The following is a 6,631-nucleotide window of genomic DNA, read 5'->3' as shown; positions in this document are numbered from 1 at the left end:
AAGAAATGGAGCCAGCTGGCCTTTATGAGACCCTCCAGCCGCGGAGGATAGGCAAGCTCGGGGTCAGAGTTTGGTCGGGTACCTGGCCGCCTCGTGCGGTTTTACCGACTCGCACTTGTGGAGCTCGGAGTCTGTGAAAGGGAATGGGGATCCCAGCTTGAACGCTCCAACACAACCCACCACGGTGGGACTCGAACCCAAGAACCAGAATCCAACGAGAGCAGCCAGTATCCTACGAACGACCCGGCCATCCACGGATGATGACCGACGACCAGGAGAGCCCAGCAGACCAGAAGCAAGGAACGACCTCCAGGGAACCAAGGAACAACACACACCAACAACCAACACTGGATACAGCTCACGATCCTTCTTATCCCTCCCCCGTGTGGGGTGGAGGGATCCGCTCTCGGTAACTGTGACTCGGTTCGGACAAAGCCGGCCGAGGATATGGCTGCCCCAGTAGCGAGACTGCGTGGCTAATTAAGCAAATTGGAATCAGCCAAAAAGACCCGAACCGCGCGGTCGAAATATTGGCGTCCACGGTCCATGAAGCGACACGTCGACTTTGGACTTATCCGGAGTGACGACCTTCAATTTCGGGTGGAGACGGCCCAACTGCTCCATCCAGCGGTCGTTCCTCGCCCCGGAACCCGGCACCACAACAATTGGTGTCAGGAGTGGGATTCTAACTTTCCACACATATTTCACAAAATAACTAAACTTTGGGTCAACTGTATGTGTGAATGCGAATGGCTTCCAGATTCGTAACAGCACCATGACGATTGGCGTACAAGCTCCATCCCGACATCGTTTTTAATTTCTCGTGTAATTAATTTATAATTGACTAATTATTTATTTTACCAAGTTGCACTACTTGTGCAACACAGGAGCAGCTCCATCGATATACACAAATACACAAACACAGACATACACACACACACATACATACACACGTACATACACACAGACACATACACACAATCTCTGCCTTTGGACGAAAGGGATAACACGACCACCCATAGTTATCTTTCTCACGACCCCGATCGTACCTGGCTTTTTTCATCTCCATTCCTGGCTTCAACTACGAGCTCCAGGTGTCTTGGACTTTATCTGTTCAATCGAACAGTTGTCAGACAGTTCACTTTCTTCGAAATCCATTACTTACATTGCCTTTGCTGGCCCAATCCTGAGCCATGAAAGTGGTGGAGTGTCACCTTTTGATAAATGTTGTGCCGTTGGTAGTCGTAGCCAATCGATGGATGATTAACTAAATTAACCGCATTTTCAGGGTTTACTGTGCGGTGGTGGTTGAGTTTGTTGATTTACCTAAAAATGTGCGGTTTCCTTTCTCCCCGAGACCTAAGAGAGCATAGTTTTTTTATTTTGTATGCACTGTCGAGGCTCGTACAAGAGCTAACACACAGAACGTACATCAAGGGTAGCAGGAGACAAGAGGGGCGCGAGAGGGATGGACAAAACAGTGTGGAACAGAGACATGAGTTGATCTGTGAAAGAGAGAGGGGTGGGGCGGGGTACACAGGGTAAACAGGATGAACACTACAGGGACTTTCAGGTCCTCACACAACAGGGACCTTCAGGAAGGAAAGCAGGGAACTTGAAAGAGGTAGATTAACGGGGGTAGAAAAGATCGTGGTTTTGGATGGGGGAAGATGAGAGATGGTGGTGAACAGCTGTTCTGAAGACCTGGAGGGAAGAGTTGGATTGAAGAGAGTGTGGGAGTTTGTTCCAAAGGTCGGAAAAAAGAGGAATGAAAGAGTGAAGGTGAGCAGTGATTCGTGATTTTGATAGTTTTTCCAGAAGGGGGTTGCTGGCGGACCTTGAGTGCCCTGCGACTCAGCCTCATCGCGGGAGATACCAATAATCCCCAACGCCTTGGTTTCCACAGCTTGCAGCCGAGAAAGATGAGAGGCAGGAGCGCCAGCCCAGAGGGGAAAGCAGTGCGGACGAAAGCTTTACTTTACGCAACGTCGGATGCCTCGTCACGTGCTCCCAAACCTGACCTAACCTGATGCCCAGTCGCGACTGGCTTTGGAGAACACACTGGCCCAGACAAAAAAACAAAAACAAGTGAGAAATTACCACAATGTGGTCACAACCTGGGATGCAAAAAAACAAACCCGGGCGGTATATAATCAGTTGAGGCCCACAGGCCTAATGTGATCGGCCCACAGAAAAACCAAGATGGTGGCCATATAATTTTGGCTTGGTGCCATTGTGGTTGCGGTCCGTCTGCTCTCTGATCAATGGGTGCACATTCCAAAAATCGACCGATTCCACCACCAAGAACCCAACAACAGCAACAAGCCGCAGGTAACAACGATTTTCTCATAAATGTGCTTCAAACGTCATGAATCCTCTCCTTACGGCAAAGCTTTCTTTGTTGGCTGAAAGTCAGACAGCAAGTTATGCTTTTGTATCCTGGTCACCGACCGTTTGTATTTGAAGTTACCAGTTGTTCGACCTTTTCGCGGTAGATCTGGCATTCGGTGAGCTCAAATGGATAGCTCAATGTGTTTGTATGTTATTTCTGTTTTTTTTTTATTTTTATTTTTAACGTGGAAGTTGTTTTTAAGTGGATAAAGCTCCAAACGTCCTTTCAACAGGAGAGTAACCCTGAACCAGAGTTAGAGAAAAAGGAAGGAGGTGGAGAATTCCTGAAGTTGAAAGTGATTGGACAGGGAGGACTTTCTTTGATTGGAATGAAAAAGTTTTAATGGAGGTTTGTGGGGGTGGGAGTTGTGATGAGGTGGAGGGGTGTGTGGAGTTATTGCGGGTCTGTGGGAGGGGTGGTGGGGGTTCTGGGGGACGGGTTGCCCACTTTTCCCATCCTTGCTAAAGAGTACTTTTGCTCGCTTTTCCCGTTGTGGTGGAAAAACTCAGCCCAGACAAGTTTTCCCGATCAGTTGAATTCATTTATTGTTTTAACGTGCGCATGGCAAGAGATACGGAGAGCAACATCTCCCACTCCGCGAACCTCTCTCTCAGAAAAGGTGGGGGGGGGGCATGGGTTGGACAATGAACAGTACATGTTATTGAAGCTTACTGACATCTAATTGGCTTGTTAAGATGTTTCCCAAGCTGAAAACATTCCAGTGTCAAGGTAAGAGGTTGGGTGTTCTGATAATTCACAGCTGTGTGCAGTATTTTGTGACCATACATGTATTCTCCAGTAATAGGGAGATGTAACTGACAAAGAAGCATTGTAAGACAAGAACCCAGGATACAAGACTATGTGGCAAGTCGTGCACTTCACAAGATAAGAATATCGATTTGGCAAACAAACAAACAAATAAACCAATGTCACCCGCAGGGTGACCCGTATCTTGCCAAAAGGTGACCACGTGTGACTTCTTTAAGGTCACACTGAGGTGAACAGAGCTGCTATCCACCAGGAGCGACTCCTTGAGGAATATCTGCCTACGAGAGATTCCGATGAGAATCGTTCTACAGAGTAACCATGAAAAATATGCTTTTGCCTCATAACGTCACCAAATGACGTCATAATGTCTCAAGCTTGACATATCTAGAAAGCACTCATCGAGGTGTTCAATTTGAGATACTACACGATATGGTTCCTAAAACTTGAAAATTTGACCTTGGGGTCAAATATGTTTGACCTGAGGCGCTAACCATGAAGGTCAAGGCCAATCGCCACCAAAAATTAATCAGCTGAGCGCCAGACCATGAACTATATTCCCATGAAGTTTGAAGACGATCCGATCAAAATTACTCAAAAAAAAAGGGTTTCGTCGACTCCCCTGATTTGCGCCAAAGTGACCTTGACCTTCAAAATTTTATGCGCTGAAAGGGACCTCCAATAGGCCTCTGATATGCGAAGTTACAAAAATTTCCGATGATAACTGTGCTCTGCAGAATTTTTTATACGTGATTACAGACAAAAAAAACAAAAAAACATACAAGCTGACTCACATATCTTGCAAAACTTCGTTTTGGCAAGATAACAATAATGATAATAAGAGTGATGGCAAATCTGTTGTCATGGGAAGTATGTGGTCATGTCAATATGTCATCCGAACTTACTCCATGCAGGAATCTGAAGGAAGTGGAACTGGTTGCATCAGACCGTTGCGGCAACTGGCAGTGGAGTCGCTCGTCTGAAAAACATTGTAATTTCGAACATCACATTGGACCTGGGTGTCCATTTTTGGCCTCCAACACAACCGCCTCGATCGGTGTTTTGTGCGAACAACGCCTTGATGTTCAGCATGTCCAATGTCAATCAGTCGGGTAGTAAAGGGAATTGGGGATAACAACTCGTTCACCACTTAATATAACATCATTGTGAATTGACAAATCGGGAAGCACGATTTCACAGGGCCAGGGAGCACAATCCTTGCGTTGGACTGTGGATTTAAAAGCGCTTGGATTTCTGAGTTCACTGGAGGATGCTCGTTTGACACCGAGATGGAGGCGAAGCACTTTGTGGGGGCCAACCCATTGTGGAGCAAGTTTGTGAGGGCAGTTGGCTGGATCATCCACAAGCACCAAGTCCCCAGCGAGAGTTCTTAAGAAGAACCTGGAGAGGTAGTTTTGGCTTTGCGTCCGTGTGTCAGATTGAAGGGAGTGAAGCCTGTGCTGGCATACATCATCGTGTTGTCTGCCACTTCAATCTGGTGGACACGTTCGTCCCATTCAATTCCTTTGTGTCACAAGGCTTTGGCAAGTTCATCCTTCTTGGTACGATTGTGACGCTCCATTGCTCCATCACGTTGTGGGTGACATGCTGACGTTCGGAGATTGTGGATTCCTCAGTGAGAGCAGAGATCCTTGATCCATTTATAATCACGATTATCCTTATTAATACAAAGACCGGAGACGATGTGGGAACATTTGGGGAAGAACGGAACTCCAACATAGCAAATGGGGTAAAAAAACCCAAAAAGGATGAAAAAACAAACAAACAAACAGGATAGAATAGCTCCACATGGGATTAAACACACCAGATGTGGTTAATAAACATACCAGATGTGGTTAATATACATAACAGATGTGGTTTATATACATACCAGATGTGGTTAATATACACACCAGATGTGGTTAATATACATACCAGATGTGGTTAATAAATATTCTGAATGCGGTTCATAAACATACCAGATGTGGTTAATAAACATAACAGATGTGGTTAATAAACATACCAGATGTGGTTAATATACATGCCAGATGTGATTAATTTACATTACAGATGTGGTTAATAAACAAACCAGATATACCTGATGTGGTTATTGCAATACCTGATGTGGTTAATATACACACCAGATGTGGTTAATAAACATACCAGATGTGGTTAATAAACACACCAGATGTGGTTAATATACATGCCAGATGTGGTTAATATACATACCAGATGTGGTTAATAAACATACCAGATGTGGTTAATAAACATACCAGATGTGGTTAATATACAAACCAGATATGGTTAATATACATACCTGATGTGGTTAATATACACACCAGATGTGGTTAATAAACATTCTGAATGCAGTTCATAAACATACCAGATGTGGTTAATAAACATACCAGATGTGGTTAATAAACATACCAGATGTGGTTAATAAACATACCAGATGTGGTTAATATACATACCAGATGTGGTTAATATACACACCAGATGTGGTTAATAAACATACCAGATGTTAATAAACACACCAGATGTGGTTAATATACATAACAGATGTGGTTAATATACATACCAGATGTGGTTAATAAACACACCAGATGTGGTTAAACATTTCGACAATTACCCTTTCGAATTATCCCTTTAGAACCCTATAGAATTTCCCTTTAAAATTACCCTTTAGAAACCTCCAGAATAACACTTCAGAATTACCCTTTAGGATTATCCTTTCGAACCCTCTTGAATAACACTTTGGAATTATCCTTTGGTATTATCCTTTTGTTTGAACCTTCTAAAATTACACTTCAGAAACCTTTAAAATTAAAGTGTTTTTGGAAAAGTTCTTTTTCTTCATCTTGACAGACGAATGGATGGAAGGACTGACGGACGGAAGGAAGGACGTACCAAATATCGAAGCGGCGACACCACTTAAAAATGAGGATGTCCAATCCGGTACAAAACTAGAGGTGGATAAACCTGTGTGATTTGCTTTGTGGAGCCACAGAAGCGACGTGGATGGAGAAGTCAAGTAAAGTAACTCAACCGTTTGATGGAAATGCCTTATCAGCCAATTTCAGATATGGGAAGAAAAATAACGAGTGACTGGCAAACATTCAAAGCAAAACTGAAATAAAGTCAGTGATTTGAACACAGGTTGATGAGGGAATTGCAATTTATTCATGAATAATGAAAACATCTTGCTGTGCAAAATTTATCAAAAAACTTCCTGTGCAAAAAGAAAATAAACCTCCTGTGCAACATCTGATCCCATGGCCAAAGTTTTTGGTCCGTGCAGAATTTTTCACAATTGATGACAAAACAAACTGCTGGCTTTAAGTGGGATACTCTATTTCGTCGTCGAACTCTGCAATGCTGCTCCAACTGTTTCTGTCGCTTCCGAGTTGGTCCACAGGTGGGAACTGTGTTACGGCGAGCGCGCGGAGAGCAGCCGCGCCGAGTTCCGGGGAAGAA

The sequence above is a fragment of the Eptatretus burgeri genome, chromosome 21, assembly GCF_056783735.1.
Source record: "Eptatretus burgeri isolate ZD-2024b chromosome 21, Ebu_testis_v1, whole genome shotgun sequence".
Taxonomy (NCBI): domain Eukaryota; kingdom Metazoa; phylum Chordata; class Myxini; order Myxiniformes; family Myxinidae; genus Eptatretus; species Eptatretus burgeri.
Note: the sequence above shows the minus strand (reverse complement) of the source record.